Source organism: Galeopterus variegatus, unplaced genomic scaffold (assembly GCF_000696425.1).
Source record: "Galeopterus variegatus unplaced genomic scaffold, G_variegatus-3.0.2 Scaffold6686, whole genome shotgun sequence".
In the NCBI taxonomy this organism is placed as follows: Eukaryota; Metazoa; Chordata; class Mammalia; order Dermoptera; family Cynocephalidae; genus Galeopterus; species Galeopterus variegatus.
In genome coordinates this window covers 68,175-83,563 of record NW_007732797.1, presented here as the reverse complement: position 1 = coordinate 83,563, position 15,389 = coordinate 68,175, and the positions used below count along the sequence as shown (strand labels likewise).

Below are 15,389 nucleotides of genomic sequence, written 5' to 3'. Positions count from 1 at the left end.
AAGCTGGTTAAATTTGTCCTTATATTTTTGTATACCTCTCATATTATAATGACCAATATTTCTTTATGTTTATGTACACATTTACTCTTATTAATTTTCACCATTGCTCTTTCATTCCACTCTTCTGTGTTTTCTACTGACTGAAATACGAAAGTACTTCAAAAAGTTTGTGGAAAAATAGAATTGAAAGATAATATGAATCTTCTCATAAACATTTTGAAGTACCCACATGTATATATATTATTATTATTAATTATTATTAATTTTCCAGTGAAGGTTAGTAGTTTTATAAAATTGGTCACAGACTTTATTCTTGAATTCTATTAGACACAAGACAGGTTTCATCTCTTGTCCCAATCTGTTCTAAAAATGTAGACTTTATACATGACAACATATGTTCAGAGCTGGTACTGATACCATCTTCTCCAGAGAGTGTGCAACATCAACTTGCATAGTTTTTATTTAGATTAAAAGGCCCTTCTTTGTTTTTGGACTCTGTAAATGTTCTTTTGTGTTTTAAGAGCATTGGCTATGCACTTTATTTTGAATTATTTTATTTTATTCAGGATTTCTCTCTCTCTCTCTCTCTCTTTGGAGAAAGGAGTGTCATTTCATGTTACTATTTTTGCAAAAGTACAAGTCCTCTTCTGTTTTTCTCTTTTGTAATATAATTCAATATTAATCTGATGACATAATGCAAAACCTGGCAAAATTTTTCTATAAAGGTTTATACAGTAAATATCATAGGCTTTGCAGGCTGTGTGGTCTCTGTTGCACTACTCGATTCTGCCACTGTGGTAAACAACAGCCATAGTCAATATGTAATAAATGGGTGTGGCTGTTTTTCAACAAAATTGATTTACATAAATAACTTATGTAGTGGATTTGGCCAGGAGGCCATAATTTGTTGACTGCTGATGTAATGCATTTCATAAAGTTTCTAAGATACAGTATAGAAATAGAAATAGCTAATTTTTCTGATCTGTCTAATGAAATGTCTTCTAACTATCTTGCTTACTTCATACTTATGTCTGTATCATTCATATGGTGTTTTACATCAGGCTCTAACTTCACATATATCATCCTTCTGGTGAAAAATACTAAATGAATTTATTTTTTATGCTTACTATGCTTGTGTACTGCTTTGTATAGAATTAGGGTTCATATTGTTGCTGAATAACTAATTATTGAACACGACTGTGTCAGCTAGATACTACATTGTGTTTATGTGCTCTAATCCTACAGAATCTTACTAGAAACTCCTTGATCACTTATGGAAGCCCCAGGACTTACTTTGATATCTGTACATACTTCCAATTAAAAAAAAAATAAAACTAATCTCAGTAAGCATGTACTTAGGACATAGACTGGGCCATGAAGTAGACAACTAAATTTGATCCCTTGGGGCTGGCCCATTAGCTCAGTTGGTTATAGCACCGCCCTGTAATACCAAGGTCATGGGTTCAGATTCCCTGAACCAGCCAACTGCCCAAAAAATAAAAATAAAAATAGTTTTCAACAAATCTGGGTCCAGCCCAGGGGCACTAAGTATACAGAATGATGGAGTATATGACAGAATCCATTGACCACAGTCCTAGACACATCTTGTGCTGTGAGTGTGGTGTCCCAATTAGTCCAACTCCTGCCAATTTTTGTGTGGCCTGTTTGAGAAGTAGACATCAGCCAAGGTTACACTCTCCTTCTGCAAACAGTGTCAAAGATATTTTCATTCACCAGGAACTTGGATACTGTGTGCTTTAAATCCAGGGAATTTCTTGCTTTGTGTTTGAAAAAAATCAAAGTCCCTATGCGTAAGGTACGGCTTATAGATGGAGGCTTTATTTGGACTGAGCCCCATTCTAAGGGACTCAAAGTTAAATTGACTATTCAGAAAGAGGTGATGAATAGTTCTATCCTTCAGCAGGTGTTTGTGGTGGATCATGTTGTTTAGTCCCAAATGTATGGAGATTGCCATAGAGTAGAGTCTAAGGACTTATGGAAGACTGTGATTCAAGTCAAGTAAAAGACATTGCACAATAAAACTTTCTACTATCTGGAAGAATTGATTCTGAAATACAGAATGCATCAGAATACATTTCAGATCAAGGAAATTCATGATGGCCTGCATTTCTATTATTCCTCAAAACAACATGCTCATAAGGTGGTAGAATTTATTCAGAGCACAGTTCTCTGTAGATACAAAGCATCACAAAGGCCTATCTCTCGGGATATCCATTGTAACGCACACAATTACAAAAGCACTTTTTCTGTGGAAATTGTTCCAGTATGCAAGGATAATATTGTTGGTCTGTCTCCAAAACTGGCACAAAGTCTGGGAAATATGAAACAGATTTGTGTGTGTATTTGAGTAACCAGTGCCATCCACCTCTTAGATCCAAATACTCTACGAGTGGCAGATATTGATGGGAGCACTTTCTGGAGTCAATGCTTTCAATAGTTTATGCCACCCCAAACAGCTAGAGGAGTTTATTGTGATAGCAAGCAGAAAAGCCCGAGATCTAAAAGGCAGTGCAGTTGCTGGAATTATATCAAAATAGCATTCCCTTGGAGAAATCTGTGTACAGAAAACATCTGAAATGAATACTGATGAACAGTATTTTTGTCATACTCATTTGGGACGTTTTCTAAACCCTGGAGACCTGGTGTTGGGGTTTGATTTGACCAACTGTAACTTAAATAATGAACATGTCAACAAAAGGAACTCAGATAGAATTCCAGATGTAGTATTAATCAAGAAGAGCTATGACTGTACCAAATGTCTGCGTCATAGAAACTGGAAATTGAAAGAGCTTAAAAAAGATAGAGAAGACATGAATACAGATGCTGAAAGGCAACACCAAGATTTTCTTGAAGATCTTGAAGAATATGAGGCAATTACAAAAATGTAAACATTTACAGAGATTCAACCATCCCTGTGGAAAGTGACACAGATTATAAAGGAGTACCTCAAATTATTTTCGCTGAGATGCTTGAAGATCTTCATACCTCCCAAGATGCCACTGGTGAAGATGGTGCATCAATGATGACATAATGACATCATGCTCTAGACTGTTTCCACAGCTGTGGGCCCAGGAAGTCGGACAAAGTAACCTACATTGTCTATTCTGTCTATGCCTCCATATGGTGAGATGAGAAATTTAGTTTTAAACCGGAATAAACATGACTAGTGTGATTGCTCACTCAAAGCACTGAAAAAGATTGATGACTTTAAAATTTTAGATAATAAGGGCCGGCCCGGTGGCACACTCGGTAGAGTGCGGCGCTTGGGAGCACTGCGGCGCTCCTGCGAGGGTTTGGATCCCACATAGAGATCGGTCCGCTCACTGGCTGAGCGCGGTGCAGGCGTGACACCGAGGGTTGCGATCCCATTACCGGTCACGAAAAAAGACAAAAAGGAAAAAAAGAATTTAGATAATAAAAGATTATGGAGAATGTAATTATTACTGATATTTAGGCCCTTTTACATGGGAAATTTCATCACTTTTTTATACAGGCACTGTAATATTTCACATCCATATTTCATATGGATTTAAAAGTTCAAAAGAATTTAGATAATAAAAGATTATGGAGAATGTAATTATTACTGATATTTAGGCCCTTTTACATGGGAAATTTCATCACTTTTTTATACAGGCACTGTAATATTTCACATCCATATTTCATATGGATTTAAAAGTTCAAAAGTTGTGATGCCTTGGAAGTTAACTAAATCTAGAAGCATAAAACAAGTTTTTACCTTATTTTTACAATAAATATTTTAATCAAAGCATATGAAATATTACTTTCATATTATGAACTTGTTATACACTCTGATCCATTTTAGATAATTTTTATGTCCTTGGGGTAGGGAAACTGGGGTTCAGCTTATCACTGGACAATCCAGGAGTAAAGTTAACCTTTTTTAATTCTTACAATTTACATCTCTGAAAGCTGTTAAACTGGTGGTTATCTTAATTTTTATTGCAGTAGGAAGAAGTATATTTAAAATATTTGTAGATTTGTAACAAACGTAGACTAGTTATTTAAAAGTTAAATAACAGTTTCTTCTTTTTTTATTTTTGCCTGTGCCAGCAGCTTAAGACAGTAGGTGCTAATGTCTTAAAAATATCTCCCTATCACATCAAGGATTTTGCTTTTAAAATTTTGTTTTATAATTTGAGAAGGAAGGAATTTTCTCTCTTTAAGTTTTTATCATGAACACATCACCATCAAAAAGAATATTAGATTCCAGCATGTACATGATAAAAGTAATAAAAGTGAGATACATACTTTATAACATCATGAATTGTGTTTAAATGAGAAATGTCTTCCACATTCTTGAAAGAAAATCCTTAGCTTGGGTTTTAAAATGTTCTGAGAATGAAGTATAAGGATCCTACTTTTATAAATGAGATCAGACTTACTAAGTATGCCAGGATCAAGAGCTAATTCATTAATTCTTTGTTTCTCAAAATAAAGAGATAGAGCAAGTGCTGAATGGAACATTTTCCTTTTTTTTAAAGAGTGAACTCCAAAATTTTGAAGTTATCAATAAAGACATGAACTTCCAAAATTAGTCATAATAGTAATAAAATAATAAAAATAAAAATAAAAATAAATGAATAAATAAATTTAGTCTCTAAAATCTTAAGACCCAAAAACAATGTCCAGAGGACCCACTTCATTGTCCTAGTAGTAGAATTCTCATAATTGTTATTCACATAAAGGCAATGTAAAATCCAACACATCTGTTAAATCAGAATACTTTATTTTCAGTTTAACATATGGTGTTTTTGAGAATAGACACTTCTGTGGGACATACATGAAAACATTTATTTGTATCTATTTATTTTTTGGTGGGGAGGTAGTGTCATCTTTTCTTTAAGAATCATATGAAGTGGATGTTGTGCTCCAAATAAAACAGGATTAAACAGTACAACTTCAACTTGGCCAGGAGGTGAAGTGGTTCAGTGTATCTCATTTCCAGTGGACAAATACTCACCTTGGCTAAGTTGCTTTCTGGCACTCACAGTGCTGGTCATTTCTATTACCACTTCTTGCTTCTTGGTCAATTGTAGCTTCCTTTACATCATTATTTACTGGTGCTCTATTTCTATTATAGTGTACTACTTCCTTGAGATTTCATATGAAATCTCATATTTCATATTCACTGCTTAGGATGACAAGCAACCTAGTGAAAGTAGAACTGACAGTAACATTCATAAGGAGTTAGAGAAGCATCTGTGTCTGTTCTCTCTCTTTTTATAGAAAAACTACTTTCATTTCAAGAATATTATGTTTAGCCTTTTTACTGGGTTAAATAAGGACCTTGCATGAGAAAACTAAATATCAAAGCAAGAAGAAATAACTGAGTTACTCTAGCCTTTACACTTCTATCAGGAGATGTTAGCAGAACTTTTGTTCAAGTTATACTACTATGCTGTAAGAACCACCGAAGTTGACCATCATTTGGTATAATTGTTTCGCTGCATAGACAATTTGAGGACTGACCCAGTTATTCTCAGGCTCAAGGTGTGGATCTACTTCTTAATCAGCTGTATGATTTTTATGCTGGTTTTGGGTACATGAATTCTGGAACATCATTCCATACTTCAAAACTGCAGGTACAACAACATGTATTTTGAGTATTCACTTTGTTACATTTTAACACCCGTGCCTTGTTTTGTTTTGTCTCCACTGATTCATCTTTAATTTTATTTTGTTATATGTATTTTGCAAGCCACTTAAATAACTTGGAACAAAGTAGAGAATTTTTAACAAATGTAAAATATGTACTTTACTCAGTGAAGTGAAGTGAAGTTATTAAACCAAAAAGAAATATATGAAGTGAGATTATTTATTTTCATCAATTTTCTGTTATTTTTAATATAGGAAGATGTTCTTAAATAAAATCTTTAAGCCTCTGATAACATTTTTCAGTACTTGTGTCTGGGTACTATCACATATTTCTGAATTGATAAGGGGTGAACATCTCCAATTAAGTATGGTTTTATACACTGTGTGGGTAATAAATGATCTTCAAAGTAACATATGAAAAGATCTGTAATTTTTCTTGCTCAAAAATAGTGCGTTAGCTAAATGTTAAATACTTCTAAAGGGAGAATGGGGAACTCGCCTAGTAAATATCTGTCTTATGGTAAAGAAATCCAAGTGAGAGTTGAATAAATGATTTACCATTTACACTCACCACAGAAATGTAGCTCTTTATTAGCATAGATATTTGAGATGTCATATTTTCACAATGTGTTGTGTTTACATAACCTTTAGTAGTATTTTTAAAGGCCTTCTAAACCTTATGCATATAGTCCTGTTAAAGTTGATAATCTTTATTACAATTTAAAGAGCAAGGGAAATGTCAAATTGTCTGTCTACAAAAATAACAACAAATATTCATACTTCCTTATGAGTTAAACATAATTAATGGCTACATAATAATATTATCACACAACCAATACTATTCATTTTTTGCATTTTTGTGTTCAGTCAAAATTATAAAACATATAGAAAAAACTTTTTTTAAAAAAATTTATTTTGTTTGGTCAATATACAATGTGGTTGATTATTGTGGCGCATTACCAAAACCTCCCTCCCTCCTCCCTCTCCCCCTCCCTCCCAACAACCTCATATCTGTTCACTTGTCATATCAACTTCAAGGAATTGTAATTGTTGTGTCTTCTTCCTTCCCCCTCCAGTTTATTTGTGTATTTATTTATTTATTTATTTTTAACTCCCACAAATAAGTGAGAACATGTGATATTTCTGTGTAGATATATGCCATTTTCCGTATCCACTCATCTAATGATGGACATTTGGGCTAGTTCCAACTCTTCGCTATTGTAAATAGTGCTGCAATGAACATTGGAGAACAGGTATACCTTCGACTTGATGATTTCCATTCCTCTGGGTATATTCCCAGCAGTGGGATAGCTGGGTCATATGAGAGATCTATCTGCAATTGTTTGAGGAACCTCCATGCCATTTTCCATAGAGGCTACACCATTTTTCAGTCCCACCAACAATGTATGAGAGTTCCTTTTTCTCCACAACTTCACCAGCATTTATCATTCACAGTCTTTTGGATATTAGCCATCCTAACTGGAGTGAGATGGTATCTCAGTGTGGTTTTGAATTTCCCAAATGCTGAGTGATATTGAGCATTTTTTTTCATGTGTCTTTTGGCCATTCATATATCTTCCTTTGAGAAATGAATATTTAGCTCTTTTGCCCTTTTTTTGATTGGGTTACTTGTTTTTTGTTGTAAAGTTGTTTGAGTTCCTTGTATATTCTGGATATTAATCTTTTGTCAGATATATATTTACTCCCACTCCGTTGGTTGTCTTTTAACTCTGTTAATTGTTTCTTTTGCTGCACAGATGCTTTTTAATTTTATATAATCAATCCCATTTGTTTACTTTTCCTTTGGTTGCCTGTGCTTTTGGGGACATATTCATGAAGTCTGTGCCCAGTCCTACTTCCTGAAGTGTTTCTCCTATGTTTTCTTTAAGAAGTTTTATTGTTTCAGGGTGTATATATTGAATTATTTAATCTATTTTGATTTGATTTTAGTATATGGTGAGAGGTAAGCATCTAGTTTCATTTTGCTGCATATGGATATCCAGTTATCCCAGTACCATTTGCTGAAGAGGCAGTCTCTTCCCTGGTGTATAGGCTTGGTGCCTTTGTCAAAGATCAAATGGCTGTAGATGGGTGGGTTGATTTCTGGATTCTCTCTTCTATTTCACTGATCTGTGTGCCTGTTTTTATGTCAATATCATACTGTTTGGGCTATTATAGCTTTGTAGTATAGCCTCCAGTTTTATTTATTTATTTATTTTTGCTCAGAATTGCTTTGACTATGTGTGGTCTTTTGTTATTTCATATAAATGTCTTGATAGTTTATTTTCCATTTATGACAATAATGTCATTGGAATTTCGATGGAAATTGCATTCAATTTGTATATCACTTTGGGCAGTATGGACATTTTCACAATGTTGATTCTTCCAATCCAAGAGCATGGATATCTTTCCATCTTCTTGTGTCCTCTTTAATTTCTCTTAGCAGTGGTTTGTAGTTCTCATTATAGAGATTTTTCACATCCTTGGTTAACTCAATTCCTAAGTAATTTATTTTTTTGTGTTTATTGTAAATGGGCAAGCTTTCTTGATATCTCTTTCTGAATGTTCATTATTGGAGAATGAAATGCTACTGATTTTTGTGTGTTGATTTTGTATCCTGCAACTTTGCTGAAATCATCGATCAACTCCAAGACTTTTTTGTAGAGGCTTCAGGCTGTTCTATATATAGGATCATGTCATCTGCAAACAGGGAAAGTTTGATTTCACCTTTTCCAATCTGGATGCCCTTTATTTCATTCTCTTCTCTGATTTCTCTGACTAGTACTTCCAACACTATGTTGAATAGGAGTGGTGGGAGTGGGCATCCTTGTCTAGTTCTTGTTCTTAAAAAAATGCTTTCAGCTTTTCCCCATTCAGGATGATATTGGCAGTGGTTTTATCATATATGGCTTTAATTATGTTGAGATACTATCCATCTATACCTCACTTGTAGAGAGTCTTTATCATGAATGAATGTTATATTTTATCAAATGCTTTTTCAGCATCTATAGAGATGATCATATGGTCCTTGTGTTTGATTTTATTGACATGGTATATCACATTTACTGGTTTGTGTATATTGAACCAATCTTGCATCACTGGGATGAATCCCACTTGATCGTGGTGTATAATTTTCTGCATGTGTTGCTGTATTCTGTTAGCTAGTATTGTATTGAGGATTTTTGCATCTATATTCATCAAGGATATTGGCCTGTAGTATTCTCTTTTAGTTGTATCTTTACCTGGTTCTGGTGTCAGAGTGATGTTTGCATCATAGAACGAGTTTGGGAAAATTGCCTCTGTTTCAATCTTTTGGAATAGTTTGTAGAGAATCGGTGTCAATTTCTCTTTGAAGGTTTGATAGAATTCTGCTGTGAATCCATCTGGTCCTGGGCTTTTCTTTGTTGGGAGCCTTCTGATAACAGCTTTAATCTCTTTTATTGTTATTGGTCTGTTCAGATTTTCTACATCATTTTGGCTCAGTTTTGGTAGTTTGTGTGTGTCCAGAAATTTACCCATTTCCTCCAGATTTTCAAATTTGCTGGCATATAGTTGTTTATAGTAGTCTCAAATGATTTCTTGTATTTCGGAGTTATCAGTTGTAATATCACTGTTTTCATTTCTAATTTTTGTTATTTTGGTCTTCTCTCTTCTTTTTTAGTTAGCCGTGATAATGGGTTGTCAATTTTATTTATCTTTTCAAAAAACCAACTTTTTGTTTCATTGATCTTTTGCATTATTTTTTGGGTTTCAATTTTATTAAGTTCTGCTCTGATTTTATTTTATTTTATTTTATTTTTTTAACATTATAAAATGCTTCTTTTTATTATATTTAAATATACACCCCGAAACAATAAAACTTATTAAAGAAAATATAGGAGAAACCCTTCAGCAAATAGGGCTGGGCACAGACTTCATGAATATGACCCCAAAAGCATGGGCAACCAAAGGAAAAATAAACAAATGGGACTATATCAAACTGAAAAGTTTCTGCACAGCAAAAGAAACAATTAACAGAGCTAAAAGACAGCCAACAGAGTGGGAGAAAATATTTGCAAAATACATGTCTGACAAAGGACTAATATCCAGAATATATAAAGAACTCAAACAACTTTACAAGAAAAAAACAAGCAACCCAATTAAAAAATGGGCAAAAGAGCTAAGTAAGCATTTCTCTAAAGAAGATATGCAAATGGCCAACAGTCATATGAAAAAATGCTCAACATCACTCAGCATCCGGGAAATGCAAATCAAAACCACACTGAGATACCATCTCACCCCAGTTAGGATGGCCAAAATCCAAAAGATGCTGAAAGATAAATGCTGGCGTGGTTGCGGAGAAAAAGGAACTCTCTTACATTGTTGGTGGGAATGCATAATGGTGCAACCCCTATGGAAAATGGTTTGGAGGTTCCTCAAACAGTTGCAGATAGATCTACCATATGACCCAGCTATCCCACTGCTGGGAATATATCCTAAGGAATGGAAATCATCAAGTCGAAGGTACACTTGTTTCCCAATGTTCATTGCAGCACTCTTCACAATAGCCAAGAGCTGGAATCAGCCCAAATGTCCATCATCGGATGAGTGGATACGGAAAATGTGGTATATCTACACAATGGAATACTACTCAGCTATAAAAACGAATGAAATACTGCCATTTGCAACAACATGGATGGACCTTGAAAGAATATTAAGTGAAACGAGTCAGGCAGAGAAAAAGAAATACCACATGTTTTCACTTATTGGAGGGAGCTAAAGGTGAATGAATCTGCTCTGATTTTAATGATTGCTTTTCATCTACTTACTTTGGGTTTGGATTGTTCTTGTTTTTCTAATTCTTTAGGCTGAAGTATTACGTCGTTCACTTGCCATCTTTCCATTCTTCTAAAGTAAGCATTCAATGCGATAAATTTCTTCTGTACTACTGCTTTTGCAGTATCCCACAGGTTTTGGTATGATGTGTCATTGTTTTCATTACTTTCTACAAATTTTTTTATTTCATGTTTGATTTCTTCTAGGACCCATATGTCATTAAATAGAATGCTGTTTAATGTCCATGTGTTTGTATAGTTTCCAGAATTTCATTTGTTATTGATTTCAGATTTTAATCCATTCTGGTCTGAAAAAATACATGGGATAATTCCAATTTTTTTTGAATTTGTGGAGACTTGATTTGTGACCAAACATGTGATCTATTCTGAAGAGTGATCCATGTACTGATGAGAAGAATGAATATTCTGAGGTTGTTGGATGGAATGTTTTGTAGATATCTGCCAAGTCCAATTGGTCTAGAATGTTGTTTAGATCTTGTCTTTCTCTGCTTATTCCTTGCCTAGATGATCTGTCCATTACTGATAGTTGGGTGTTCAGGTCCCCTGCTATTATGGTATTATTGTCTATTTCCTTCTTTAGATCTAATAGAGTTTGCTTTATAAATCTGGCTGCTCCGACATTGGATGCATATGTATTTATGATTGTTATGTCTTCTTGATGGATCACTCCTTTTATCATTATGTAGTGATCCTCATTATCTCTTTTTATGGTTTTTAGTTTAAAGACTATTTTGTCAGATATAAGAATAGCTACTCTAGCTTGTTTTTCATTTCTGTTTGCATGGTAAATCTTTTTCCATCCTTTCAGTCTTAGTCTATGTCATCTTTATAGGTGAGGTGGGTCTCTTGAAGGCAGCATTTAGTTGGGTCCTCCTTTTTAATCCAGTCAGCCAGTCTGTGTCTTTTGATTGGGGAATTTAATCTTTTTACATTAAGAGCTGTTATTGATAAGTGTTTACTCCTAGCTCTTTTTTGATTTTTGTTTGGATGTCTTAAGTGTCTTTTCTTCCTTTCTTTCTGATGTACTGTTTGTCTTCTGTATTTGTTGGTTCCTTGGGTTGCAGATAAACTTTTTTTTTCTGTTCATTGTTGGCATTTTTATTTTACTAGTGGATTTTGATTTTTCTTGAGTTTTTATGGGAGTGGTAGTTATTTTTCAGGTACTAAATCCAGTACTCCCTTGAGAATTTATCATAAGGGTGGTCATGTGGTAGTGAACTCCCACAGTTTTTGTTTGTCTGAGAAATATACTATTTGCCCTTCATTTCAGAAGCATAGCTTTGTGGGGTAAAGTATTCTTGGCTGGCAATCTCTGTCTTTTATTATTTTGAATTTATCATCCCATTACTTTCTGGCTTTTAGGGTTTGTGATGAAAAGTCTGATGTTAGTCTGATTGGGGCTCCCTTATAGGTGATTCAACACTTTTCCCTTACAGCTTGTAAGATTCTCTCTTTGTCTTTGAGTTTTACCAATTTGACTATAACATGTCTTGGAGAAGACCTTTTTGGTTTGAATACAGTAGGGAATCTTTGAGCTTCCTGAATCTGAAGATCTTTGTCTTTTCCTAAACCTGGGAAGTTTTCTGCTACTATTTTGTTGAATATGTTTTCAATGCAAACTCCTTTTTCTCACCTTCTGGAATACCCATGACTCAGATATTTGAGCGCTTAAGGTTGTCTGATATCTCTCTTAGATTTTCTTCAATGTTTTTAATTCTTTTTTCTTTTTCTTTGTCTTCCTGTGTTATTTCAAACAGCCTATCTTCGAGGTCAGAAGTTCTCTCTTGTGCTTCTGCGAGCCTGCTGGATAAACTCTCTGTTGTGATTTTTATTTCATTGAATGAATTCTTCAGCTCAGGAAGCTCTGCTCCTTATTATCCATGGCATTGATTTCCTTGTACCTTTCTTCTTTCAGGTATAGTATGCTTTTCTTCATTTCATCATGTTGTCTAGCTGAGTTTTCTTGTATCACATTTAGTTTCCTTCAAATTAACACTCGAAATTCCTTGTCAGACATTTCAAGGGCTTCTTGTTCTATAGGATCTAGAGCTTGAGAGTTATTACCCTTTGGTGATGTACTTTCTTGATTTTTCATATTTCTGGTATCTTTCCTTTAATGTTTAGTCATCATGGCAAGGGATTTCACAGTCTACTGTTTCAACACTATTTCCTGGCTAGGATGCTATTGGAGCTGCCAATTTGGCCTGGCCACCTCAGTGTCTGCTCAGTTGCCTTGGGTCTTGGGCCTCTCCAGGGAGGCACCTCTCTGGTCAGCATGAACTCCGCCAGGCTGGGGATGGGTTCTGGCGGTGGCGAGGCCTACCTGCTCAGTCATGCGCTGGTGCTGCTGGGCATGTGGTCTCCGCAGATCTCTGGCCTCTCTGGTCGGTGCCTCTCTGGTCAGTTTGCACTCAGCCGGGCTGGGGATGGAGTCTGGCAGCAGCGAGGCCTAACTGCTTGGTTGCGTGCTGGAACCACAGGTCACGTGGTCTCCACAGATCTCAGGCCTCTCCGACATGGCAGAAAAAATGTTTGTACAGTAATGATATCACACACTTTCTGGGTACAAGATACTATAGAAATGTGGGATTAGATACCTACCCTCAGGAAAGTAGTAAATAAATAAAAGACAAGACAAATTCTGGTTTCATTTTTTTTGTTTTTCTTTTTATAATAACTCCCTAGAAATAAAAACTTATTTAAGGTATAATTAAAATTTTAAATTATTCATTTTCTGTGTATGTTACACAAGTTTTATAGTTATCTAAAAATAGTTATTCTCATTCTTAAACAGACCTGAATAGATAGAACTAAATCATATTCTTTAACGTAAAAGAAACATTTCTTCTTATTCTTTATATGTGTCTATCATCAAAATGATAAATGGAAATAAGTCTACTTAGAAAAGGCAGGATTTAAACTTTTCTTTGCTAAAAGGCTTCAATTGCCCATGTTTATTTCTTTTCCATTTACGGAAAAAAAAATAGTGGTTCTAAACAATAGCTTATGCTGAAAAATGTAACCTAAAAACCTACAAATAACATGTTTAATGGCTTGTGTGAGCTTACTAATCATGAGCCTACATACGAATAAGTAATTTGTGCACTTTCTTAATGCCAAGTGAAAACGTTACAAAACAGAAAATCAAATATATTTGCAGAAGTCAAAAATTGTGGAGGGAAAAAGCAGTAAAGAAGACAAGTACTGCAAAGAGTAAATTATTTTTCTGATTTTTATAATGTTAAATAATATAAGTCAAATTAATGCTAATATTTATTAGCCTCAGAAAATTGACAAAAGCACCTAATAGCAGATATTAATTAAATCCCTGCAGACAATAAAAAAATCATCCAAAACATAGTTTTTAAATGAGGCTATTTTATTTTATACATAACTATTGCACAAATCATCCAGTTTCTTGAGTCTCTTATAAGAGAAATAAAATGTGAAAAGAGTTCACATTTGGGTAGAAAAAGTTGGTTATTTCATTCTAAAAAATGCAAGCAGAAAGTAGTTTAATATTTGATCTCCCAAGTCATGAAAATGAAGGACTATTTATAGAAAAACATATAATTAGTAGGGAACGATAATTTATGATATAAAGGAAATAGAGGCCAAAACATAAATGCCAGTTCTACATAATTCATACAGTGAACGAAGTGTAATGAAGAGACTGTCTTCCTGACTCATTTCTGTGCCAACAATTTTAAACGTCCTGTATACCATGAAAGTATAACAGAATATTAAAAAGTGATATATAAAATAACAGAGATTACTAAATTTTTACCATTACACCCACAGTCTTTTTGAAGGTACAGCCACATTTTCATTCATGATGAATGAATGATTTCAGTCCAAACATAAATTTCAGATGTGAGAGTGGCTAACGTCTTACACTCTGTTTTTTTTTTTTTTAAAGCCAAGTTTAACCTGGAATCGAGTTTTACAACAGCCAGTTTTTCCTATTATACTGCCAATATTAGGTACTGCATTCCTCTGTAGTAATCTGCATGAGTTTATGGATTCTTCAAGAGGTAGGAAAGCATCCAGAAGGTTTGCAATCAAGCAATCGAGGCCAATTTCTACCTCTTGAAGAGAAAAAAAAGAAAAACACACTGTTTTTAGTGCACCTGAAATAATCAAGCATCTCATGATCTTTGTTAATATTGTTTTAAATTTGTTTCTGTCCACCTGGCAATACATATGTGTGTGTGTGTACACACACACACACACACACACACACACACACACATATATGTAGTCATTTCTGGAGCTTTAGTTCCTAGACATTATTTTTTTTCAATTACTTTGTCATTTATAGGGCTTCAATTGCTTTGTAATTGTTTAACCTGTCAAAAGACAGGAAAATCCAAGATCCGATAAGTGTTTTTTTTAAATATTTTGTTTTGATATAACGATATGTGCCAGAGAAGTAACAAATAATGGCATGGGCTGAGGCAAGGTGAGTGGTAGATATCCAGAAGGTAGAATATTTGGGTAGACACAGAAAAGAATAAAAGAGAGAGATTATGAAACTCACCTTCACCAGTTGCATAGAACAATGGCCAATTTTTCACAAAGTTCTGCAGACAGTGGAAGAGTAGGTACATGGCCTGATTCAGTTTAATGAAGTTTGCTTTCATAGTAGAAAACCCTTAGATTTTCCCTTTAAGCATTTCCTATCAGTACTTAATATTTCTTTGGTAGCATAACCACATAAATACAAGTTTCTTATTAAATTTACATTATTCCAGCAAAAGAAATGGAATTTATTTCTTAATCTACTTTTTAAGTCAGGAATTGGTCCTTGCCAGTATTTTCTTAATAATGATTGCCCTCTTCTTTAAATAACTTTCAACCTAATCCTGAATATTATTAACTTCTGATATTATACTCAATGACCTTGTATTATTCAAG

The 15,389-nt window shown here is 34.3% G+C and overlaps 1 pseudogene; it reads left to right on the top strand.

Moving 5' to 3' along the window:
• Positions 1–1,560: 1,560 nt before the first annotated feature.
• Positions 1,561–3,052, top strand: LOC103606557 (annotated as a pseudogene).
• The last annotated feature ends 12,337 nt before the right edge of the window (positions 3,053–15,389 follow it).